Source organism: Sander vitreus, chromosome 1 (genome assembly GCF_031162955.1).
Source record: "Sander vitreus isolate 19-12246 chromosome 1, sanVit1, whole genome shotgun sequence".
Lineage (NCBI taxonomy): Eukaryota > Metazoa > Chordata > Actinopteri > Perciformes > Percidae > Sander > Sander vitreus.
This window is the reverse complement of record NC_135855.1, coordinates 4,805,529-4,833,067: the sequence shown is the minus strand read 5'-3', so window position 1 is coordinate 4,833,067 and position 27,539 is coordinate 4,805,529. Positions and strand designations below refer to the sequence as shown.

The 27,539-nt window shown below is 42.5% G+C and overlaps 1 protein-coding gene across 2 annotated transcripts in view; it reads left to right on the top strand.

Annotated features, from left to right (window-relative positions):
- znf536 (zinc finger protein 536) overlaps positions 1-27,539 on the top strand; it is a 253,348-nt gene that overhangs the window by 18,094 nt on the left and 207,715 nt on the right. For both annotated transcript variants that reach the window (XM_078249854.1, XM_078249782.1), the window contains exon 2: positions 13,305-13,386. The gene's annotated coding sequence lies outside the window, so the exon portion shown is untranslated. The remainder of the gene's footprint in view (positions 1-13,304; positions 13,387-27,539) is intronic.

Genomic DNA, 27,539 nt, shown 5'->3' with positions numbered 1-27,539 from the left:
CTCCTCAACACCCCTTTTTCATCCAATTTCTGTGGCTGCGGGCGGCTGCTTGCCGCGCTTTTGTTGCCGGAGGTAATCTGTGAAGTGATCTTAATTATGGAGGTTCGGCCTGTTCCTCTCTTCACCCCACCTCTCTCTCTCTCTCTCTCTCTCGTTCTCTCTCTCGCTCTCTCTCCGTCTTCCTCTCTGTACACGCTTTTAATCAAAGAGCGTAGTTAGCTCGTAATGAGGGCGAAGGGAGCACGTGCGCTTCTGCTTACACATGCTGCGAGGCTTCGAGGAGGAGGAAGAGTGAGGAGGAGGAGGAGGAGGAGGAGGAGGAAGAGAGCGAGGAAGGATGGGAAAGGGTGGAAAGACAAATGATTATATAGTTTCCATGGCACGTTTGTCAAGAAAATAATGCGGCGGACCAGTAATGTGGATTTTATTCTGATGTCTGCCATACCCCCAAAACTGAGTGGTACCAACAGTAGGGTTTGACTTATGTATATCGCTACATTTTTACAAAATTCATTGGATATCATAATTAAATCAATTTGACCTCTACGAGTGGACTTATCAGACCTCTCAAAGCCACGTTTCGATCACACAATATCAAATATTGGGGAACATGCACTGGCTGCTGTGGATAAAGTGTTGCATTTCTAACACCGTGCGCTATAGTATGTAGTATATATAGAATATATAGAAGTATATAGATCAGTGGAAAAGAAGATAGGAGATAAAATAGGAAAAAGTTGTGTGGTGTGTTCTTTCGAGGAGCAGTGAGAACGCTTATGGTGAAGGAGAAGGAGGAGGAGGAGGGGGATGTTGAGAGAGAGAGGGATGGAGGGGGTGGAAGGGGCAAAGGGGAGCACGGGGGGGGGAGTTGGGGTTGGAGAGAAAAGGGGGAGTTAGATGGGATCCATTACACATAAACAGCCTAGGCATTGATGAGATGATCCGAGGAGGATTAGGCCGACAATCCTGATGGACACTGAAAAGGTGACCACACGGGGAGTGGCGTGTGTGACTGAATGTATGCACATGTGGGAAATGTGTCTGTGTCTGTGTCTGTGTGTGTGTGTGTGTGTGTGTATGTGGCATGTAGCACAATAGCATATGTCGTATGGCCTCATTATGATACCCCCCCCCCCCACACACACACACACACACATCTCCTCCCAATGGTGGCGTCGCCGCTCTTTAAGTGTTTCCAGGTCACGGCGAGGCCAAAGGGCAGCAGCTGGGGCATGAGTGCCAATCAAGTCACTTTGAGACGCGCTCATTCTTCATGTGTCACACGGGTTATGTTATATCACTGAGCTGGTTTCCCCTTTGTCTCTCGCTCAGGACAGAATGAATGAATTCAACAGGCTTCTTTCCGTCTGAACAACGGCTAAAACTAATGCCGACACAACCGTCGTGATGATCGCTAAGGCTCCTGTTGAGTAAATGGTCGAGAATGTGAGAATGTGTGTTGTTTTTCTCTGTTTTGAACCATTGTATGTTACATTTCTTTGGATTCGGGGCTGTATGTCGGATTAAAAAGAAGCCATTTATTTGAGAGATGACTCACTGGTTTAATAACGTAATGCAGAAACGACTAGACTGATTAATCGATTTGTTGGTCGTGAGAAAATTGGTCTGCTACAAATCTTATGAATGATCGCGCGAGTCATTTTTGAAACATAACGTGAGTTTCTTAAATCATTCCTGTCGTGTGAAAACCTTTTTTTTAGGGAATGAAAAATGCTAATTTGACAACATTCGTTTGAGCTAATAACGAAGTCCGACGAAATGGCCTCGTCATCGTTTGAATATTTGTTAAAACCGCAGACAGACGTAAAGGGTGACCAATAGCATTGTTTTATGAAATATAATAGATACGGGGATTCTGCTCCGACAGCGGCAAAATGTAAGGACTTGCTTTGTGTTCTTAGTGAGCCTTGATAGCAGACTGTTGGCCTGTTGGCTGGACAAAACAAGCCGTCTGAACACATCAGCTTGGGAAACTTCCGATGGGCATTTCTTTGCGATGTTGTACATTCATAGACCAAACGAGTCGCGTAAGAATCACGATAGAATGATTTTCTTTGGATTTCCCTTGTCCCTTGTGTTGTCTTCCATCCACCTTGTAACTTTTTGTTTTTCTGGTTAAAAATTTTCTTTTTTTCAACGTTCATGGCGTCTTTTTGGACACTTTTGTTGCTTTTCCACCGATCTTTTTTTTGACGTTTTTTTTTCTGCACCTTTTGACGTTTTTGTGTGTTTCCCCCCCCCCACACATTTTTTGAAGCTTTTCCCGACATTTTCTGTCACTTTTTTCAAAATGTTTTTTTATAAAAAAAAAAAAAATTCAAATGTTATGAAATTGAATAAAACTTGTGAAGAGCATTGAAGGGAGCCATGGGTCAAAATAATGGGCATCATACAGAGTTATCGTGGAAGCTGAGGTAGCAAACTCCTGGTGTGAAGAAGGGGGGAGACTTTTTCTCATGTCTGCAAAGTAGTCTGTGAGTTGGATGGGAGACAGCGTGTGAGTGTGTTTGTGCGTGTGTGTGTGTGTGTGTGTGTGTGTGTATGTGTGTTACAGCGATGCTGCTAATTCCTTCAGGGTCAAGGGGAGGGGCGGGGTTAAATGGTGTCACAGGAGAGGTCAGCGGTGATTAGCTGCCATCTGAACTAATGACTGGATGCTGATGAGGAGAAGAGACAGGAAGAAGAAGAAGATGAAGAAGAGGGAGGGAGGGGTAGCCTACTTGAATTTGGGTTATCGGTTGGTTGAAATCATCGTGTGTGTGTGTGTGTGTGTTTGTATGTTTGTGTGTGTGTGTCATTGTGTCGAACAGTGTCCCCTCTCCCATTTGTACTCCCCCCCACGCTTTCCCCTCCTTTCCTCATGTCCTTATATTATTAAAGGTTGCCTCCGTGCTTAAGTAAGGCAAAGCAGATGGCCTTTTTCATAAATCATGCTTATAAGATGATTACAGGCGTCGCCACCCACCATTCTCCTCTTCTCTTACGGTACAGTAGCGCTTACAGTTTTCCTCAAGGCCTGCTAATCTGGCTGCACTTTTAAAGAGAAAAACAAAAAAACCACAGCTAGAGCTAAACTCCGATTATTTTACCGACCCGGGGGCAAAGGAGACACCACAGTTTGAACCCGCCTATAGCTGCGAAACCCCCCCACAAAGGTGACAAGTGGAGAAAAGAAAAATGCAAAGATAAGATGACTTCTTCCCCTGCCAGTGCCTCCTCCTCCTCCTCCTCTTCCTCTCAGCGTTACCCCCCTATACTTGTTATGTTCCCGAGCTCGGTGCAAAGTTGCTCCGAACAGGATGTTAAATATATGGCACGGGGGAGGAGGGTGAAGGAGAGGAAGAGAGATGGAGGAGAAGTGAAAAAGGAAAAGGGTGTGTGTGTGTGTGTGTGTGCCTGTGTGCGTTGGATTATGTCTGTGCCGTTGCACTATTCCTTGATGTATGCGCCGTGTCAGGCAGTCATTGTCTCCTGGGTAAAGAATGATAGTTCAAATACCTAGCATCTCTCCCCTGGTGCTCCAAATGCTCGCCTTTGAAGTTTTTATAATCCATCTGTCATCTGCGAGCAGGGAGGGCACATGTTCTGTACCACTCAATTACCAAATTCTCTTTTTGCCAGCTACAATGAGACAGGAAGCAAATAATATGGGCGAGCCTGAAAAAAAAAAAAGAGAGAGAATAAGGGGGGGGGGGTATAGAAAGAGAGAAAGAGGGAGGAATTGAAATCCTGCGTTCCTGGCTTTCTCACGCACTTGATTGTGTCCCCTCGCTGCCTCTCATAACAGGAGAACAAAGCCTGTTTGTTGTGGGTGGAATGCCTAAAATGCTTCCTACTGTTACAATTATGAAGAATTTGATTGAATGTGTATTGTTTCAAGGGCTTTTGCGATTTTGATCATTTTTTTTAAAGTCCTTTAGATTGTTATTCTGCGTCCCTACTAGCAATAATAACCTAATCAAATTCAATTTGATATAAACATTTTGTCAGTCATAAGGGCTGCTAGATGTTGTGAATGGCGAGTGTGTGTGAGCCAAAGAAGTGTGTTTTGATTATCCATTATTCATTACCGACGCTTAAAGATGCATTCTGATAGGCTTTTTGTCAGCGGCTGGATGGAGAATCTAATGAAGTTCGCCGCACTTCTTGGTGTTAAAATTGTCTTTAATTGGTAAACCGCTTTGTTGTGCGTCGCTTTCAAAGCCGCGCCGAGGCCACCGAAAAAAAAAAAAAAACTTCAGATAAACCGTCTGCAAAATAACAACAGCAGCAAATTATAACTCTGAAACATATTTCATTTACATACGCCACGGGCCCCCTTTTATAAGGCGTCTACCTTTTAATTCTTTTTTCATATTTAACACTCGATACGAAACAATAAAAGACGTCTCAGATCTCTGTGTCTGTATTTTTTGTTTACAGCGGAAAAATCCCCCCTCCCCGCAGTCCTCCCCCCCCCCCATATCCGAAAAAAGCATCCTCACTGGGAACGAGATGAAAAGATTGTTTTGAGAGAACTCGAAAGGAAATTTGACATTCTTTGGTTGCTTCTGAAACTTCCAATATTCTGCCGTAATTGTTTCATACAAGTTATATATCTTCATTTGAATGTGGGGGGGAGATGAAGAACACGTCGGCTTCTTTCTTCCTGAATAGAAGGCAGCAGAACCCATCTGGTTGGGTGATCCACGGCTGGCCCTCTTGCGCTCATCGCTGAAATAATACTCCCTCTAATGACTCCCACATATTCTGAAATCTCCCTTTTGAAATTGGTCTTGGCAGATTATTTGCAGGTACTTGAGTTGCATCTGTTTGCAATTTTGCAAATGTGGAAGACTTTAATGCTGGGCAGGGCTGGTAGAGCAGAGAAGAGGCTATTTTAATCCGCGGGATAACACCGGCTGTCAGTGCAAACAGGCCTGGGTAACAGCCTGCACCTTAACCTATACATTTTGACTTTGTCTTTACCCAGGTGACACAATGTTTGTCCATACCGGGGGTCAGCAATCTTTACTACCAAAATAGTCATTTTTGGCGGTTGCAGATAGGGGTGGGGTTAGTGTGAAAGCAGGACGTCAGGTCTGTAAGAATAGATAAACATTCAAATAGAAGCGTAAATGCTTTGGATCAAGTCATAGCGGATATACCCAGTGGTAACATTACAGATACAAATTTGAGCTATTTACTTGAGTTTTTTCATTTCATGGCACTTTATACGGTGTTAGATGTTTTAAGCCCCCAACGTCGGATTAGCCAATGGTTAGGGTTAGGGTTAAGCCCCAGACACACCAACCAGACGGCCGACCATCGTCAGAAAAGGCAGTTGGACTGATCAGTCTCCCTGAGTTGTTCGAAAAAGTGCCTCGGAACACACTGAAGCGACGAGACGTATTACGTCTCCATAACAGCAGGAGGCGCTAATCTGTATTGTCGCCCAAAAATGAAAACCGGCAGCTGATTGGACGAACGCGTCACGTGGGTCTGGTTTCTCAAAGCCAGGATGGAGGCTTGTTCAGAATACTATCTCATATTGTACTAAAATATTTCACTGAAACGTGTTTCTGAAAACATTTTAAAGAGATAGGCCGTGCAGTTGCTGAATCTGTCTTCATTTCAGATCAACAAAGGTCAGTTTAAAAGATTTTCGTCAGATTTTGAGAGACTCTGGTCACGCTCATCCCGCTTCTCATTTCCGAGTTAGCACTCTACCAATCAGAGGGGTCATTTGAGTCCGACTGCCGGCAGTGCCCGCCTTCCGATTCAACAAGTCAAATCGGCCAAAATGAAGGCCGACGGCCCCTCCAACGGACACACCAAACAGACTCGAGTCACTGACCTCGCCAGACTGTCCGACAGCCGATTATCGGGTTAGTGTGTCACGACCTTTAGGGTTAGGTGCCTTGAAGTCAACGTTGGGGGGATTAAAACACCATCAAGCACTTTATACATGTACTCCACAACATTAAAGAGGGAAATATGTTACTTTTTCTTCTTTGAGTAAATTACCTTTTGATACTTTAAGTACATTTCGCACATAATACGACATACTTTTATTAACATTTCCAATGCGGGAGTGCTACTTGTATTGGAGTACTTTTACAGCGTGCATAGTATTTTTACTTTCACTGAATAAAATAAAAAAGATACAAATTCTTCCTCCACCACTGCAAATTAGTCTCACTCATTGTATTTAGTCATTTTAATACATATATCATAGATAATATTGCCCAAAACCCCCTTGCAGGCCCAGGAGTTTGTCAGCTGTTTGTATTGTCCAGTATGAAGTGCAGTGATCAGCGAAGCTAAACCAAAGCTGAAGTGATTGTGACTTCAGTCCTTATTATTTCTACCATGTGGAGAGCAGCTGACCAGCTTAAGCGCCCCCCTTCCCTCCCTCCCTCCCTCCCTCCCATTTTTTAAAACTGTAATAAGGTGCCCTATTGTCCTGTGGCAGGGTCCGAGCCCACCCGGCTGACTGTAATTGCATAGGTGGTTACAATTACATTAATTACATATTTCATCAACGCTGTTTATCCAGCCGCACGGTAAATGAAGAAGCCAAACTTTGAACTCGGGCTTTTGTTTTTTGCGTTTCTTGTCTGTCCCCCCCACCCACCCCCACCCCCCTCGCCCCTTTCTCTTCCCCTACTTTTTTTCTTCTTCTTCTTTCCCTCTTTATTTTTTTTGTGGTTGTTTTATTAGGAGCGAGAGGAGGGGAGGTGCCAGAGGAGGAATTATGCTGAAAGTGTATGCCTTGCAACTTTTCCCCTCCCTGTTGGAAATGTTTATTTGAACAGTAAGCTCATGATTTGAATATTTGTAATCCATGCTTAAATTTACAGGCCAGATGAACTTTTTGGCACAGAATGGCAACCATAAGTAGGATTTTGAGAAAAGCTTTACAAAATTTTAAGCCATGTGCAAGGCTTATATAATTTAGGAAGGGGGGGGGGGGGGATATGCACAAATAAAACAGGCTCTGTCTTATTTACTTTACACGCGCAGAAAAAAACTACATCATATGGCGCCTGACGTATATATATAAACGCGTTACTTCTGTCCTTCTGTCCATACTTTTACAAAACAGAATCTAAAGCTAACAAGCAGTTGACTATGAAATATTTGAAGGAATAAAATAGCCCCAGAGGCGCAGGCACTCAAGTCCTTCTCCTATTTTGGATGTAAATGAGTGTACTCCGTGTTGACTTGTGCTGGCGGGGATGCCACCCATATTGTCGGCTGGGAGGTGGGTGGGTCGCCGTGGCGGCGAGTGATAGAGAGGGAGAGAGAGGTCACTGGAGCGGGGAGAAAAAGGGAAGGCTTTCTTAAATGATGCTAATCAGTCCGGAGGGGCCTGGCCCTCTCTCCCTCATCAGCCTGCTGTAATTCAGATGTGCCTAGAACCTGGAATTAAATGTGTCACTGTGAGGCGCGTGTGTTAGCCTCTGTTTGCCTTGCATCCACTTGTGTGCGTGTGCATGCGTGCGTGTGTGTGCGTGTGCGTGCGTGCGTGTGCGTGTGTGTGTGTGTGTGTGTGTGTGCGTGTGTGCGCAGGGTGTTTAGGGGTTAAGTAGAACCAAATTAGTGGATGGGAGAACTAACAGCAGCAGTAGCTTTCTGTGTGGCTACTTCTTGGTGAATGTCAAGATGATTTAGCTGCTCTTCTGCTCGCCGTCTGTCTCTAAGCACTGGCCCTCCAATCACCGCTCTGGGCTGTCTGTTTTGTGGCCCTCCACGCAACAAATGAATATTAAATCTGCACTGGGCAACTTCACACACTGGCAGGAGGTTAGAGTCTGAAATATGAGGACGCTGAAGCCCAGAAATCCTGCAAGGTATAGGGTCAGTAAACTGTCTTCGTCTGTAGCGTCTGCTGACGGGGGAAGGAGAACAGCTTCTTCCTTCTCCGTGCTTTCTGAATCGGTCAAATCTGAAAATTCAGTTGGGGGACTCTCTTGGCTTTTGCAGCTTTGTATACACTTTTATATATGATATTTTAAAATCATGAAACTGGAACTCATACAAGTAACACTAGATCAATGCTGACCAGTGTCGGGTGGAAATGTTTCTACACTAGTGCCGATATACCTGAGTTTATATATTCCAAAACAATATTATTTTTTCATTTTGGGGAACAGAAACATGGTTTCCTAACAAAGCATTGTTTTATTTTACCCAAAAAACTAAACTTCTTAAACTTTCCATACACACACAGCTGTACAAGATTGTTACTGAAATAAATGGTCTAAAATTGGCAAAAATTGTGATAAAATGATGATTTAAACTATCTTAACTGTTATTAACTGTCTGATCAAGGAATAAAGAAGAGTATGAATATAAGCTAAGTTTTTAATACTTTACGAAACACATTGTTCTTTACCAAAAAAAGGGATTGGGGTTGGATACCCAGCTCTAGTGTTGGCGAGTGTGTCCCTGTGTGAGCACACAAAGGTGTCTGTGTTGTCTTTCTTGCCAACCAAGGGTGTGTGTGTGTGTGTGTGTGTATTCTCGCTAACATATTGTGTGTGTGTGTGTGTGTGTGTGTTGGGAGGGATGTGAGGGTGCGTGTGTGTGTGTGTGTGTGTGTGTGTGCGCGCAGGGACGCCAGTTGGGCTAACAGCTGAATCATGGCTCAGCCGCTGCCCCTCGTAGTCCTTGGCAGTTAGCGGTGTGAAAAAGCCTTCTCTTTGAGGGCATTATATAGATTAATGTGCTGCGCCTCGGGCAGAGACACACACACACACACCTCGCCAGGGAGGGATCCTGACCGTGTGTGTGTCTGAGTGTGTGTGTGTGTGAGTGTGTGTACAGAAGAGAATCAGAGGACTATAGCAGCATAGGATTGTTGAGTTTTTAAGTGTGTGTGTGTGTATATGTGAACGTTTGTGCATATTTGTGTGGATGTGAGGAGGGACCGTTTGGGGGGGGTTAACAAGAGACCAGGTGTGTGTGTGTGTGTGTGTGTGTGTGTGCGTGTGTGTGTGTGTGTGAGAGAGAGAAAGAGTGGCATTCATTTATTTTTGATGAATTTTCTAATGTGTTTTTCATTATTTTAACTTGTTTGTAGAAAAGCCATTCAGTGACAATAGAAATGATGCAATAAATAAGACTTTTGATCATGACTAGGTAATGACAGCGGTGTGAAGTGATAAAGATTTGACTCGTAGCCTGCGTTTGTGATGTGGCTGTACCTGTTTATTGCACCTGTTCAACCCAGTAATGCAGCTACGTTCACAGATATTAGAGTGCGTCCTTGCTTTATGCTTCATTAAACTACGAGGCTGTGTGCAATAAATACACTAGGATTCCAGCGTATTACGCCTGCTACTGTTATAAGCATGCTAAATCTGACTCGGTTCAGGATACTAGGTGTCTGCAGGGGCATCTGGAGAGTGGATAGCTTTCCATCAAGCTATTTTTACGTCTCGGTGACCTGAGAGGGGCCACCGTCTGACCCTTTGACTCACTCTTTCTTTGTATAATGCTGCATCTAACGATTACTCTCATTGTCAATTAATCTGTTGATCATTTTCTCGATTAATGGATTCGTTTTTTGGTCTATGAAATGTCAGAAAATGGAGAAAAAAAAAAAAGCCCAAGATGACGTCCTGAAATGTCTCGTTTTGTCCACAACTCAAAGATATTGTTTACTGTCACAGAGATGAGAAGAAAACTAGAAAATATTCACATTTAACAAGCTGGAACCAGAGAACTTTTACTCGTTTTCCTGAAAAAAACTACTCAAACCCATGAATTGATTATGAAAAGAGTTGGCGAGTCATCTAATAGCTGACAACTAATCAATTCATCATTGCAGCTCTGCTTTCTATCCCGTGCTGTCTTGCCTCTTAGCTGAGTTAGCTCTTAGCATATCCCCAGTTAGGATTAAGGTGTAGCCGAGCTGATGTACAGCATCACAACAAATACGCACACAGACACACACATGCCACAGCTGCTGGAAGCAAATGCAAATGGAAAAGTACAACACTGTTCCCACTGAAGTTAAAGCAAAACCCTTGTAGGGGTAAACAGGATACTTCAAACTTGTAAGACCTCGCTCTGTCTTTCTCCCTGTTTCTTTCCCTCCCTTGGGTTTCATGATTGCTCATATTTTGTATTTGTATATTATGTATTATATTGTGTATTTTTGTTTCCCTTTTTCTCATTTTCCTCACTTTATACCTTTGCTGAGAAGTATGAGGGACATTTTCCTTATCTGGATTTTAGCACATTCCATGCAAGATTAGGCACATCTGTTGTTTTGTGTATGTGCTGGTGCATGTGTGTGTGTGTGTGTTTGCATGTGACTGTGACTTCTGAGATTATTTGTGTGTGATTTTTCTTCCTCTTTGACTGACTACATGTACTGTGGCTGCGTAGTTCTGGGACACATGCGTATATGCATGCACATGAATGTACATGTATGTCCATATATGTTTGTGTATGCATGCATGTGTTTGTGTGTGTGTGTGTGTGTGTGTACTCTCTCCAGCCAGCGGTCTACATAATCTACTTTTGTCTGACAACGGCATCAAGTCGTGGAGGTGCACATATGCAGAAAGCTATTTGGAAAGGCCTCCTCGTAGCTGTCAGCTTTTATTATGCGCTGAGGTGTCATGTTTGTTAGGAAGCTGAGTGCAGATGGCAGAGTGGAAGAAATGGATCACTAATTTTAACAATGATTAATGAACAGAGATGGAAAATGAATTACATCGGACTATTGGAGGCAAGGAATATTTTCTCTGAAAATGTTAACTTCGGCTGCCAGGCAGCCGGCCGTGTTGTGGGAGTATATTGAGGAGGGGAAGGGGAGTGTTTGTGTGTGTGTGTGTGTGTGTGTGTGTGTGTGTGTGTGTGTGTGTGTGTGTGTGTGTGTGTGTGTGTGCACTAAGGTGCAATTTTCCCCCCGCATCTTTTGTTGAATCAACACTTCACTGCTCTTGCCTATTACTTTACTGTTCGCCTGCTTAAACACTGCCGGCTTTACACACATTGTTTTCCCCCCTATGCGTATTGCACTACCAGTTAAGGTACACACTCTTTAATAAGGTAAACACAGGAAAGGTTAGACTAGTCCTAAAATGTTAGCTATTTCCATTACTCTGCAGTGTGCTTTGATATCAAATCATAGATGTAGCAGATTCCATCAAGTAGTCAGTAGCTTCACTCTGGTGGAACACACACCTGTCTATATCTGCCCTTGAATGTAGTTTGCAAGCCATGTTCCGTTTTGAGCATGAACGGCAATTAAAAGTATGCTTTTGGAAACGTTTCATTTCCAAAACAGCCCCTGACCGTGTCCAGAAAATCCACCTTATGAGATTATTATTTTTGACAAGTTGAAAATCAGCGTGTTTACCTTTCATACATCAGTATTACAATATCACATGGCAGTATAGGAAGCAGATGTGACATTCCTCATTGCTTGTGATCTGAGAAGAAATCCTTAGAGTTTCTCCTGTCATCCTACCACTTTCTCCCCCCCCCCACCCCTAAACACACACACACACACACACACACACACACACACACACACACACACACACACACACACACACATACACACACACACACCTCATCACCACCCAGCCTGTGTTCGTGTCTCTGTCGAGGTTTATCTGGTGGGCGGCTGGTGCAACTTGGTTTAATAGGTAGATGTGAACTATTTTGAATTTAATTAAGGGCCTGATGGGAAATACGTAAAGGGAGAAAACACAGAGCGACTTCTAGCAACATTGTGTTTGTGTACATGTGTATGTGCGTGTACGAGAGAGAGAGAGAGAGAGAGAGAGAGAGAGAGAGAGAGAGAGAGATCTCAGGTTACGGCAGCATATGCTAAGCACTCAGAAAACATACACAATTCCTTTGGTGAACAAGGTAGTCGGTATGCCCTTGGGAGCCAATTTAGATTGTGACTTAAGGCAATGCCGTGGCTTTGTGTGTGGGAGTGTGTGTGTGTGTGTGTGTGTGTCTGAGTTCCCTGTATGTGAGTGCGAGTTTTTACTCTTGATGCTCCATTGAAACAGTAGTGGTGGGTAGATCTGGGTGGCCCTCCTGCAGACCCTCCACATCTGTGCTGCTCCCTCTCTACACCCCCCCTCGCCCCCCCTCCCCTGCTGTAGGACTGAGCCAGCTTCTCCATGCCTGGCTGCCTCTCCACATCCACAATTATAGCTATGAGAATTTGTTGGACCCATACTTCTTTCCCAGTCTAAATGTGAAGTAATATTGTGCAGCATCAATGAATCACCGGAAAAGAGCACCAACTACGGTAACCCATGGAAATAAATGACAGTACAGCTCGACACTGTGACTGACAGGTGATCTTTGGGTAGCGGCGTGCGTGCGGGAAGAACACAGCATCGAGCGTTTAGCACTAAAGGTTGGGAGTTAAATATACAAAACCCCAAATCTTGCGGATCACTGTACCATCGAAGCAAACTCTAACAGAGCCAAGCAAACGTTTGAAATGTCACAAAAAGATGAAATGTAAATCAGGAGTTTAGTCAGCAGCGTTGAAATGGATCAAATTGCTTCATCAACAGAGTTCTAATATACAACCTTTTTCAGGTTTTTTCACCTTATTACAACTTTTTTCACGACTCGTATCAAAAAGTCAAAGCCAGTTGCTGTCAGTGTTTCTGTGATGTTTCTCTGTGAGGCCTCAGCTTAAATGCCACTCACAGAGTTGCATGCTACTATAAAGGGGAGTGGCGGTCTTTGCTTCACATACTTTGAGTCGGCTTGATTATTTGTCTGGCGTTAAGCGGCGGGGCTTCAAGGCTGGATCAGATAACATTCTCCGCTGTGCTGCGCAGGCTCCTCTCACAGTTTTCTGCTCATGAGAACAAAGCTTCCCAACATTTCGAACTAACAAATGACAAACCGCGGACATCTCAGTATGTGTCCCGCTATGATTCCCTCGTCTTGAACTGGATATTAAAGTGTCAAAATAAAAACTGAAGTCATCGTAAGAAAAATGAAAAAAAAAAAAATGAAAAAGTCAAAGATTGATACACAAAAGCAATTACACACCATGTATTTGTTAGATTGCTTATGGTTGTCTAAATGACATCACGTCCTCCCAGGAAGTCCTGAGAAGAAAAATAAAGATGTGTGTGTGTGTGTGTGTGTGTGTGTGTGTGTGTGTGTGTGTGTGTGGGGGGGGGCATCAACACACATTGTTTTAATGGGTATTTCTCCTCTGTCGCCAGTGTTGCAAACTTGTCAAGCTTCAAATGCGGATGACTGTGAATTTCCTGGTGTGTGTGCTTTGTTTACAGGCTCTTGTCGTCCCACCTTCTGTGGAGCTGTCGGCGCTCTTCCTGACATCCGGCGTTCATTGGAGCGGCGGCAGTCACACAGGTACGATCACACCGATTGATCACAGGGAAAGGGGAGGATATTAAAAGGTGTCTGTCACAGTTACACGCCCCCGCGCATGCATCTTTTGTTTTTTATTTAAATCTTTGTTTCATCCCGGGGAAAGTCAATTGAGCATGCAGTTGTTTAAGCAGCGCCATGATTCTCAGTCACACTGCCGAGACATCGGTACCTGCGAGCTGCCCATTACGTCATCCTTTGGTGGGTCAGTGGCTCGCTCTGGAGTGCCTCAAAGTTATAAAAGAGAACTACTTATTCTTATTCCTCACCTCCATTTTTCTAGCCAGAAAGATAAAATGAATGGGCAACCTTCCAGCAACGAAGCCATTAGGCTTGTATCACACAGTGCATGGATTTATGGTCTGGTTTGTGTAGGGCTGGGTATCATTCAAAAATGTTTCCATACCGATACAGTGACTTCCTGAACAATGCTTTTTTTCAATAGCAATTTTATAAAATCCTTTCTAACAAAATTCTAACTAAATCCAAACTGTTACATCCAAGATTGATACACTTCATGTCCATAATTAATGAATTTTCAGTCATTTATCGCCGCTAGCTATTATGCTTATCGACATTTTGCTTTTCCCATGATATTCTGGGAGACCATTCTGACCAATCGAAAGCTTGTTTACGTCTTGTCAACCAGGCTGGTCCGTCAATGCTGATGAAACAAAGATCGTATATAGTGTATTTACCCGAGGGCAGAATAGTTAGGTGTGACCATAAGTTGTCAAAAATACCTTAGGACTCAGAGGGTTAACCTGTGTGTCTGTACGACGTTTAACGTTAGACAACCAATCAGAAGCATTATTAGATCTTGGTAGAAGCATGCTGCATGCTTATTGGCTCACTGACGCTGACGAGATTTGCTCCTTATGTATTGAAATTGGGTATTGAATGACGAGGCATTTTTTGATACTCAATACTTTTTTACTCAATTCGGTCGGTGCTTAACAAGTATCGGATTCGGTACCCAGCCCTACTCATGTGCATGCACACTACATTGAAATATGGCTACATTGATTGTATGGGTGGTGAATGAGTGTCACCACGTTGACCTGAACTTTGCAAGTGAACATGAACTGTTCTTCTTTAATGTAGCCAACCTTGTATGAGCCTCCTTGCACCTCAGTTTTGTCATGCAACATTTGCAGAATTGTAAAAATCTTTTGTTGTCAAGTAGGTTGTTTGTGTGGCACACAATGCTACAACATACGGTACAAGACTGTCCTCCCCCCGAAAAAGGCCAACATAGTTTGTTTGTTCAAACAGCAATTACGACTCATATTTACGTTCCTAGTGGCGGCGCCCTCTAGTGGCCGTAGTAGTTATGATGGGAGCAAAGCAGGAAGTAAGACAGTAGAGTAGAGTATAAAAAAGCCAAGTTTTATGTATGGAGGCAGGTTAGGGTGGTGGATGGGTCAACCAACAACGGGACTTTCACCCAGGAGACTGGGGTTTGTGTTCCTTTTGAAAATAAAAGTAAACAGTGAGTTTTTTACTTCACGGAACAAACAGAGCTAAGTCGATTTTGTGCCTAAACCTAACCTAACTGCGACTTTTTTGCGTTAATGACGTGTTTAAAACCATGACCTCCACCTCCTGTGGGTCGTATTTCCTGCCACCGCTATGGACGTTAATTTATAAAAACGCTCCTGTGGGTCGTATTAGAGGGTAGGAACAAACAACCTATATCGTCGTATGGTTTGGAGGACAATAAATTGCTTCATAATTCATCTCTTTCCACATTGAACATCATGTCGGGCCAGGAATGGGATTGGACAGTTGAACTACCGCAAAATGAACACTCATGGTAGCAATTTAGGATGTTTTTATCTTGGGTGTCAGGCCACATATGTTTGCACTTCTGGTAACAGAAATACCTGCAGGATATGTTGGTGGTGTCACAAACTGACACCCACATAGACACCTCTGAATCATGTCACTGCTGCTAGTGCCAGTAAGGGTCTTTTTTTATCAGATTCCAGCCCAGTGTCCAATCCACTTTTTGTATCAGAATTCGTTTGAATCCCCTATTGAATCTGATTAGGTTCAGCTTAAAGTATCTACATTTGGGAAAAAAAAAACTAGAAACTAGAAAATATAATTGATCATCTTTTGTCAGGTGCAAAGGTAACACTGTTTTTAGTGGCTGCCTAATTAATGTTCACAACCTGCTACCGCCTGACAATGAGCAGCGGAAGATATGAAATGTTGATTAAATGTATCTGACACATTGAAATAACAGCTGTGGCCTACTTACTTTTACAACCTTATTTTCACAAGCTACATCCTCCAAATACTGGATGTCCAGATGCAGAACCATTGAGATGATTATCTTAAAATATTCATTTGACATACATTAAAGATTAACTGGGAAATTCTCCAGAAATTGACATGATTTGTAAAAAGAAAAATTTTATTTGTCATTTTTATTGCACAAAGGCATTGATCAGCGCTGGCTTAGCAGATCTGTGTGTTCTGCCAATGGAAAAACGGACTTATAGAAATACTTATATTGGAATATATTGGAAATGCACTTTGTTTGTTTTCTTGTAAGGAGTTCAAAGATAAAGACAGATATCAATTTTGTCCTGCGTCCAGGGTGGTCCAGGGTATGTATCGCCTAGCGTTATTAGCACAAAGATTTGAATAAGGAAAAAAAAAAGCTAGGAAAATATGCCTTGCATCAGGACGTTGCCATTGCAAAGAACTGTGACCGTTGTAGTGGGCTAACTCATTCTGTTTCTATAATCCATGCACAGTGCTGAGCGCTATTTCCTTTTGAACTAGTCAAATGTAGTCTATATCCACGACGTTCGCAGGATATTCCGCCGGATGCATGTCTTTTCGCCGATGTCCGTTTCCTTGCACTTTCTTTGTGTTGGCATTCTAAACTCTGGTGGATTTCTGAGGACTATGGTTAACTGCTCCTCAGATCTCTGCAGGGTAAATCCAGACAGCTAGCTAGACTATCTGTCCTATCTGAGTTTTCTCTCACACGACTAAAACAACCATTGAACGTACACATGTTCCACCAAAACAAGGTCCTTCCCGAGGCTATTTTGCAGCGGCTCCGTGCGGAGCTCAGCGACGCCCAAGACGATTGTGATTGGTTTAAAGAAATGCCAATAAACCAGAGCACGTTTTTCTCCCATCCAGGAATGCTGTGTGGACTAGCCAGACCATCTTCCGCAGCGCTGTGGAGGAAGGTCTGGCAATGCGAGACTAGTCAAATGACCACAGCAAACTATTGTTACTACTACTCTTTTATTCCTATGGTCTCAAAACATCGTACCCTTGTGGAATAACCTGTATTTTATTCAGAATTCCATAATTCTGGAACTGTGATATTGTCACATTTGACAGAAAGTAGCATTGAAATTAAAACAAATAACAGTTTAATATGTTGTTTGATGACATCTATGTATATGCCATCTTACCAATAGCCTAGATTAGTGGTTCCCAAGGAAGAGTCCTTGGGGTCCCCAGCAAAAAGGGGAATACTACAATTTTACCTCTAATTCCATCCATAAGGAACACAATGACAGAATGTGTGACTATTTTATTCATGGTCATTTTAGTCATACACCGTCTGTAATAAGTAGGGCTGTCAATCAATTAAAAAATGTAATCAGGGTAGCCAGGGTTGGCAGGAAGAAGATTTTTACAAGTAAATGTTCCAATCAATGATCCAGGCAGTGCATTCTGGTCTCCCTACTTCATTTTACAGTCCAATGGTGGCTAGAACGGCTCCGGGTCAAACGTCAATATGGAATGGATTAATCTGCGTTAAAAAATTTTTAACGCGTTATTTTTTCTCAGATTAATTAATCGAAATTAACGCGTTATTCTGACAGCCCCAGTAATAAGACATCTAAAAGCAAAAATCCTATCAGATGGGACACAATCTTATCAGATAGGGGGACCCTGGTATAAAATCCTATCAAATGGGCGTCCGTGGTCTTATTGATGTCAGTTTAGGGGTCCTTGACATGAAAAAGTTTGGGAACCACTGGCATAGATAAAGGCAGAGGGACACAAAGTAAGAACACATACATGTAGTAACTTCATGGGACGTTTAAGGAATCGAGTGTATCCGGAGAATCATCGACATCGACATCCAAGAATTTAATTTGACGTTTTTTTTTAGTTAATGTTGTTAAATCTAGGCTTCAACAACGTGAAAAAAGAAATACCAACAAACTAACCTCCTACTATTCCCCGTGGAACCTAAACACTCAAATCTTGCAGAAAGAGAAATTTCCCCCCTTGAAGGTTTGTTGTTTATGGAGAAGTTTTATGTCTATATTATCCAAGTAAAACACGTGTCATTAAAAGGAAGTAACCGCCCGGCGATAGAGCTGCTTTACTACTAAGTAAAATAAGTTTGGTGCCAGTCTTTTTCATCACATATTGACCCCCTCCCCCCACAGCCTGCCTGTCAGAAAGCCACAACGTTGTCACTTCCTCGCAATGTAGCTCAAGGAGACAATTAGCAAACAGAGGTGACATGGTTAACAGGTGCAAGCCATTATTCCTGGAGCTGGAGGAGCGTGGCCATCCCATCTCTTACGGTGATTGGCCGTTTACTGTGTGTGTTTACTGTATGTGTGTGTGTGTGTGTGTGTGTGTGTGTGTGTGTGTGTGTGTGTGTGTGTCAGTGAGTGATGGGAGATCATATGACAGGTATAAGTGAGGGATATGTCTGCTTTGTGGGGTTAGGATGCTTTATCCCGCCCGGTTGTTTGTAATCAGCGTCGCCATTGTTGTTGTCAGTGGTAGGGGAAGTATTCAGATCAGTGGTGTAGTCTAATGTATTGTAGTGGGTATACTATACTGTATTTTGGCCAGAATCTGCCTTTGGGGGAGGGGCCATATCATAGTGGGGGGGTCTGGGTGTCCTCCCACAGGGATGTTTTGAAAGACTTCATTTCCTGTATTCGGATACACTTTTATGCACCAATTAAGGTGGAAATCCCTTTATTTAGCCTATATGAAGAAAAAAAACAAAATATATCCAAAATATAATGGAAATTATGTTGTTGTGTGTCATTGGGCATTTTTAAATGGGTATATGGAAATCCTGGAGCTTTCTTAGTGGGTATACTGTGTATACCTGCGTATCACGTATACTACACCACTGATTCAGATCCTTTACTTAAGTAAAAGTACTAATACCACACTGTAAAAATACTCTGTTAGAAGTAAAAGTCCTGCATTGAAAATGTTACTTAAGTAAAAGTATGTAAGTAATATCAGGAAAATGTACTTCAGGTATTCAAAGTACAATTACTCAATACAGAAAAATCCTCCCATTTTAGAAAGTAGAAAGGATCCAAACAGTTGTGTGTTTAATGGTCTAATCATTTCAGCTGGACTTGTAGGTCGTTATATTGTTGGCTAGTTTCATTCATAATAAAACATCATATTTTTTAAACTACATGTGTTTTGTGTGCAGAAATCTTAATGTGTAAAGTAACTAAAGCTGTCAGATGAACGTAGTGGAGTAAAAAATACAATATTTCTCTTTGAAATGTAGCGGAGTAGAAGTAGAGAGTGGCAAGAAGAGAAAAGACTCAAGTAAAGTGCAAGTATCCTAAAATGTGTACTTAAGTACAGTACTGGAGTAAATGTACTTAGTTACATTCCACCACTGGTTGTCGTCGGCTCATACCACATTATTAGACTCTTGCTCCAAGGTAGCTCCCATTCGTCTTCTCTCCCCTTTAAATCTATACACGTCTCCCAAACATCACTCCTCTTCCTCCTCTTCCTCTTTCCAATAATTCCTCACCCCATCCCACTTCTCTGTATTCGTTTAATTCATGATATACTGTAGACCATCATCCCTTCATGAGAAACAGAGAAAGAGAAGAGGGGGGTCAAGCCGGTTTGTAAAAATTGATTGCTTGTAAAGTGCTAATCAATGGAAACCTTTTCTCTTGAAGCTGGGAAATTCATGTTATAACATTTATTATAAGATTCAGAGTAGCGGGGATTACATATATATGGCAGCTGTCCTCTTCATGGGACATGCTGAGCCTATGTGAGTAATCACCCTGCATTCACATATGCCTCGCTATAAAATGAGAATACAAAGACATATTTGACTACAAATGTAACATTCGTATTATAATATTTGGGATCGTATCAGATGCTCCACACACACACACACACATATATTTAGTCTTCATCCCTTAATGATAATAATAATTATAGGATGCTACATTTCTCCAGTCAAACCGCGCCTCGGTAATGATCTGCTGTTTTTGAAACACATTTTGCCGTCTGTAGTTTTATTAATCAAATATAGCATGGGTGAGTCATGTCGTTTTGGCTTGTGTCATATCGGAGGTATGTGGCACAGATTTCCCTCATATTGGAAGCAGAGCTAACACATGCTCCCCTTGACGTGTTCTCACACCATTTCTCACACAAAGCACGCGCGCGCACACACACACACACACACACACACACACACACACACACACACACACAAAAACACACACACATACTGTATTTGCAGATGCATACACACACAGATGACGTATATAAAAAGATATTCATAAACAGACCCCCACTAGGCTGGTTAGCACAGAGCACCACACACACACACAGACACACACAGACACACACACACACACACACACACACACACACACACACACACACACACACACACACACACAGAGGAGCGTTTACTCACATAAATCCCTGACATACCAAACTAAGTGTGCTTCTTTAGCAGTGGTGTAAAGTAACTGCGTTCATTTACTGCAGTAACCTGATACTAAGTAATTTGAAGTAATTTGATACTTAACGAACTTGAGTGCTTCCATTTTCTGCCACGTTATGCTTCTATTCCACTACATTCATTTGACAGCCAGAGTTGGTAGTTACTTTGCGTAACACAATTTAACATAAAACATATGGTGAGCTTCTATGATGCATTTTTACAGAAAGGTTCATTAGAGAAGATAGAATCACCATTGACAGACTATAATATTTAGATGTTGTTTACACCGTAATCCATCAACAACATATCCAAATCAGTTAATATAATACAAAGTAACACTGACGGGTCATTCTGCTGCCTAATATTTACATATCTTAAGTAGATTTTTATCTACATAGTGTAAGTTAAATTCTGAATACAGGACTTTTACTTTTCATAGTCTTTTTATGTTATATATAGGCTTATAAATGATTATCACTTTTACTAAAATAAGCCTCTACCACCACTGACCTATAGATCAAAACATATTTTTAATCTTTAAACTTTGATTAGCATTTTAGCGTTTGGAAACCATATCCTTAAGAAAAGATGTTTGGACACTATTGGCACAATTTTATTTCCAGATACTATCAAATAATGATGTTTTTGTGTATTCCAGGAATGATTAAGTGTAATTTACTTTTTCGGTTAACCCACATAGCCTCAGCTTGGCGCAGTCCCCGGAGTAAGGGTGTGAACATTTTGCTTCTTGCATTTTTCTACAGCTATATATGAGTATAGGAAGCAGGCTAACCTGTGAACATTGACTTTTCCTCAACACACATCCTTTTCTCCGGCTGCAATGCATTTTGGACTACTGAGGCTACTGGCAGAGCAGAAACAGGTGTCACAATTTCTTCCTACGTTATTGTTAAAATGTGAAGCAAACTGGGGTCTAGACAGATGCTTTTTTTTTTGGTTCAGGCTACATTTACATTGCTGCGTTTTGAGCCAAACGCGAACTCCATGCACACAAGTGATTTTAGCTTCAGTAGAACAACTAATCGACATTCTCGTATACTGGGCATGCGCGTTTTCCAGTTTCCAATCGGGCGGCGGAACGTTGGCGTCAGTGTCGGTGTTGTCAAAGGTCTCCGTTGAGATCGTTGAGACTGCAACACAAACCCGCAGATTCCAAACCAAAACGGGGTCAGGAGTGTTTTCAAGTCTCCAGTGTAGGGGCTCTGAAACGCCAGAGCAGTGGGAATGCGAGGTGTAAACGTAGCAACAGATATTGCTTTTTAAACCAAAATGTAGCAATGTAAATGTAGCCTCATTCTGAGCGATGCACACCGAAACCTGATGGTGACTACGTTTACACATGCACATAATATTCAGGTTTTTACCCTGAAAAAGACGATATTCCGACTAAGCCGTTTACATGGCTAATGAAAGTGAATATTCCACTAATATTCCTGTTTACATGTAGCCGTGCAAAATACGATTTTCTCAAAGTTTACCAGCGGTGGAGGACTTGTTGGAGCGTGTGAACGCTGCGTCCCTCTTTCATTCCTTCAACCAGCTTCTAGAAAAGGTCGGCGTAGAGGTGTGTGCACATATCCAAAAACCTGTTGATATCCAAGTCTTTGATAATGTTTAAAAGTAGCTGTGTTTCTCCTTCTTATCGGGCCTGCAGCCTCGCAAACTGATAGCTGATGTTTTTGGGGTCAAGTGACCAGGTCAGACTTCTTCAGAAGTAGTGTGAACACTCAAATCTTGCCCAAATCAGATTTTATTCAGACCCAGGTCTGATTCTATTCAACGTGGCCCCAGTGTGAACAACCAAGGCGGATTTGATGCGACTTTTACGTCAATCTACATCGACATTTGTCACAAGTATGCGCCGGCTGGAGTTAGCCCTAGACACGGACCGTACAATTAAACAGTGATGGAGCAAGTCAATGGAGGGAGAGTGAGGTGTTAGACCTCATTAGTGTATGCTCATTAATGTTACGGCTGCCATTACACAAACATTTTGAAATAAAAGCCAAAATGCTTACTTCCTCCATAACCTCCGTAACTTTAGTGCAACAGCGTGCTGCGTCTCATGTCATTGTTATTGTTCTTTTGCGCATGCGGGTCACTTCGAAACCGCAAACAGTTCACACTGGAATCTGATATAGGCCACATTTTAAAAAGGTAATGTGAACAGCCAAACAAAAAAATCGGATCTGAGCAAAAAAAATCCGAATTAAGCATTAAGACTTGGCGGTGTGAACGTAGCCAATGTGATGTCAGATAAACTGCAGAATGTAACCTGCCCTCTTTAGTTGGATTTTTCCTCCAGAAGATAGAGAAAAAGAAAACCCAACATAAGTTGCAGAGGTGGTGGGTGGAGAGGGGTCAATTTTCCCACAGTTTCCTCTTCAATGTTGTTGGGTTAAGATTGTCACTGCTGTGTGGTACTCTACCCCGCGGGTATAAATAAGACATGATTGGCATCACAGCAAAAGAACAACTCTCTCTCTCTCTCTCTCTCTGACAGCCTTCATTTGCGGGAGGAGTGGCAGACTTGGTGGGAGTTAATGATTATAATTATTTTTCTTTTTTTTCGCTCTTTTTTTTTACATTGTGGGATAATTATTTAAGAGGTTCGTGTAGTCATTGTTGTAATCAGTAAAGAGAGATTACAGAAAATCTGCATGCCAACAGATGGCACTTGGCTGTTGTTGTTGCTTCGTATTAAACCCAGCGCGGCACACGCAGTAGCAGGCGGGCTAGAGTGGAGGGGACAATCAGAAAGGGGCCAAAATTATGAAACAATTTGCCCTTCATCATAAATCAATTTATCATATCACGCCGCTCCGGAGAAGAAAGGGAATCAATAGCAGTTAGAATTAGGCCTGCAACGATGTGAGGAAAATATGCGACACGCGATAACGTTGTCGAATATCGCGATATTAGCGATATTACCTACTGATAAATAAACAGATATTAAAGTGCTCTCAGTTCTGCTGCTCTCAGTATTCTGCTAAAATACAACAAATCGCTTGTTGAGTTTAAAACAAATGAAAGGAGATCATTTTCCAACATTCTTGCATTGAACAAACACATTGAACATCGGATTGAATGTAAAAGGCAGCACTAAAAAAACATGAGTCACAATGCAGTTTTCTACTGATATTTTCTGTCAACTAACAAGAATACATTTCTGAGTGTTTATTGCAATATGTTGCAGCCTTTCGCAATGTGTTTATTGCGGCAGTTGATATTGCGATGGCGATTAAAAAAAAAAAAACGATACATAGCAGCCCTAGTTAGAACTCTGTGTGTGTGTGTTCAATCCCGAACCAGCTATCCGGCTAACACACTCCTCTCCCCTATGTGGTGGGGTTTTGGGGGCATGGTGGGAGCCGGTGGTGGGTTTACAAAAAAGCCATTCAACACAACAAACCGACCCCATGACTTTATCTGTTAACACCACAGTGCGCTGCCATGGTCGTTCACACGCAACCCAGCTCCCAAAGAAGGTCAGCGTTTGTTAGCTCTGCTCCTCTGGGACGCCTCCCGGACTCCGAGCCGATGCCACTTTCACTTTATAGCCGCGGTTACATATTCATTTTAATGTAATGTCTGTTTTTGCATCTATTTCTAGTTATGTATTTCTTGACTAATGTGAAAGAGGTGGATGAACACAATCATTGCCATCCAGGGTCGGGGAGCATGAGGAGCACCAAGGCCGCTGGCCTACATTCCTCACTAATTGTATAATTGGAAAAGCTCTCCAAATGAGCAAGCAAGCCCCCCCCCACTCCCCCCAACCCCCTTCACCAACTACCCCCCCTGTCCCCCCCCTTACTCACTTAACACCCCCCACCCACATGCACATGCACACCCTTCAAAGCAAATCACAAAAGAGCATTTTGGGAATAATAATAATTTCAAAAAGAGTCAATTATTAATCCCACACACTAGCATCACTGGCAGCAGCAGCTAGGCTGGTTAGCACAGAGCACCCCCCACCCCTACACACACACACACACACACACACACACACACACACACACACACACACACACACACACACACATATAGTGCGTAGCACTATCTTTGTGGGGACCCGTCATTAACATAATGCATTCCCCTTACCCTAACCTTAACCCTTACCCTCACCCTAACCAGAACCTCATTCTAACCCTAATCCTAAAACCAAGTCTTAACCCTCAAACAGCCCTTTAAACTTGTGGGGTCCAGCATTTTGGCCCCACAAAGCTGTCCGGACCCCACAAGTATACTGTATTCCCTGCTTTTGAACCCCACGAATATAGTTAAACAAGAAAACACACACACACACACACACACACACACACACACACACACACACACACACACACACACACACACACTCATCATGACATACAGTAGTTCGTTATCTGGTGTTGTATTAGCGTTAAATAGAGGAAAAAGGTGGATGTCCAGTGGGAAAAAATCATTAATTCACACTGTATTTCTTAAAATACTCTCAATGACAGGGTAAAAAAAAGTGGCACTCTCTTAAAGGGTCACTCCAGTGATTTAGTGTTGCACTGCCATAACGTTGTAGCTATGTGAGAATCAGATTAAAATGAGAATGGTGAAAATAAAAGCAGCACAGGCTGGGATATCATAACTTGTAGTTCCTTGCATGGGTCAAACTCCCAAAAGACCCCGGATACTACAATTCCCTCAATGTAACTTGATATTTTTTTTTTTTTATTAGCTCCTCCCAGCCTGGTAAATTCTCACATCTTTCAAATTCCTCACACCCAGTTTGTAACACAGGCTTTCTGTTACGAGTTTGGAATCTCGCGTCCAAGTCCGAGATAACTCTGATGGTATCATCATCATCATCATCATCATCATCATCATCATCATCATCATCATCATCATCATCATCATCGTCAGGGTTATTTTGTTCTTCAGAAAGCTCCTCCAGAGCCACACATGACATTTAACAACAGTTTCCACAGGCTGTATAGTCCTTCTCATAGCAAGTAAACTTACATCTCACATGCAAGATCAGAGTCTCTTTAAAACACTTCCACACATTTTGTTGAAGAAGTTGGAAAAAGCACTCATGTAAACTTATGTCATAAATAAATAATAGCGTTCCCAATATGAGATGATCTACCTGTGTGCTGTGTTAGCGCTCATATTTTACTGTTAGTACTGGAAGCTCATGGTCAAATTGGATTTCCTGATTTATGTCCCCTGCCACACACCGTTCATTTCCATGGCTACTGAGGGACGGGAGGGGGGAGGGGAGGATTTCTAAGGTCGACAGCGGCGTCTAACGGGATTGCGGGGTGCCGTTAAAACAATGCCGTTAATTAATACTATTGATCAGCAAAAAAAATAAAAAATAGAGGCAAAATGTGATTTGCATACGGCCCGAGTGATCAATGCATTATCCGATTTTTTTTTTCTTCTCTTCTCCCCCCCGCCCCCTCTCTGAAATCTGATTTCCCGAGTTTTCAAAGTGGAAGAGAGAGACAGAGAGAGAGAGAGTTCAGACTAATGTGGATCGATCGGGTCTCTCTCTCAGACAAGAATACAAAGCATTTTATTAGCTGGTTGAAGGGTGAAACATACCAGCAAAGAAGGACGCAGTTTTCAACTTGGATTTTGTATTTATGTCTCGCTTCAAAACAAGGAGACAGAGAATTTTCCGTCTTAACACATTCGTAATTGTCAAACTCACCCCCCCACCCACCCCCCCACTTCACATAGTCTACAGAACACACGGTAATAAGGTAATATTTCTGTAGGGCCTGTTTTCTGAAAGGCAACAATATAAAACCAACAAAACAAAAAAAATAATAACGACAACAACAGGGCCATGAAGAAAAAAAAGAGGTGTTAAAAAAGCAATATGTTGGTTTATTTTTCGCTCTCCTTTCTCTCCCTTTCTGTCAAGAGCAGCTTATTATAGCCTATTGATTTATAAAGCTTTAAATGTGATCCTCCATGTCCAAGTCAAGGGCAGGGAGTGAAAGAGAAAGAGAGAGAGAGAGAGAGAAAGAAGAGAGAGGGAGGGAGGGAGGGAGAGGAAAAGAAAGGAAGTGCACGGGAGAAAGACGGAGAGAAGGACCAAGGCAAAAGGAAAAAAGGGCGTCTGGAGACGGATAGAGATAGAAAGAGAGCGTCCACGACAGGGGGGGGAGTGACAGCGAGGCATTTTCAGAGCCGCTCTGGAACACAAAAGGGTAATTGTTTTAGCCCAGATGTTGCTTTCGCACAACAAGCAGGATACAATGTTCCTACTGAGCTGATGAGCCCAATCAGTGAAATGATTAAAAATTGATTTTGTCCCTGTAATTACAGTATGTAAACTACTTAGCCGGGATTGCAAAGGAAGTGATTTTCTAATTACGTATATACTCTGGTGTCTAATGATTGGTTTTTTGAAGTAATGAAGAGAGGGTCCTAACGACTCCACTGTGTTCTGTTGTTGAAGGGAGAAGAAGAAGGCAGGAGAAGGGGAAGCGTATTGGGGGGGGGGGGGGGGGGGGTCGAGAATGAGAGAGCATCGTTAGGGCAAGACAGCAGGCCTTGGATACAAAAGGGGGATGAAAATTGAATTTTTGCCAGCCAGTGCTAGCACGCTAACACGGGGGCCCTGTGTTCGCTTTTTGCATGGGATCTGGAAATATTAAATGGAGGCTGTGACTTGTCATGGGGGTCACCAGGCCCTATATAACCAGCCCTGGCAATCTGGACCCTGCAATTAAAACCTCTTGGGTGGGGGAATTAACACTCGCGCAGGAATAAGCATACAGCTCGGCCCTTCTGCTATATATTTCACCAAGCTTCATTCAGACAATGTCACTTTTGATAGAAGGTGACTGTTTGGGATTAGAGCCCCCACAACTGAAACGAACTCGGACCGATGCACATTTGGATGTGTGTGGCTGCACTCTAAGAAATGAATCCGTAAAATAAGAGAAAAAGTTCTGGCAGCATTACCTGTCCCGTAATTAAAAACAGATATTTTGCGCATAGCTACAATAAAGAATACAAAGCTGCTCAGTTAGTAAACTTCTGAAATGAAATCTGTTCTTTGGCACTTTTGTCTCTCACTTATGTGGTTAGTCATTTATGGTAATGGCGTCATGGGTAGCTCACTACGTTAGTGGTTGGGGCACAGATAAAGGTCCCATAATGCAATTGGAAAGGTAGATAAACAGAAAAAATCCCGTTCTGTGGGCAATGTCTGTTAAAATAACAGTCATACAACTGTTAATACACAGATGTTTCTTAGAGTGTGTGTCCTTTAATGGAGAAATCCGGCGCAAAATGAACCTAGGGGTTAATAACACGAACGCCGTGTAACCAGTAACCAGTAACATAGCTCAAGCACGGCGTTCGTCGTTTG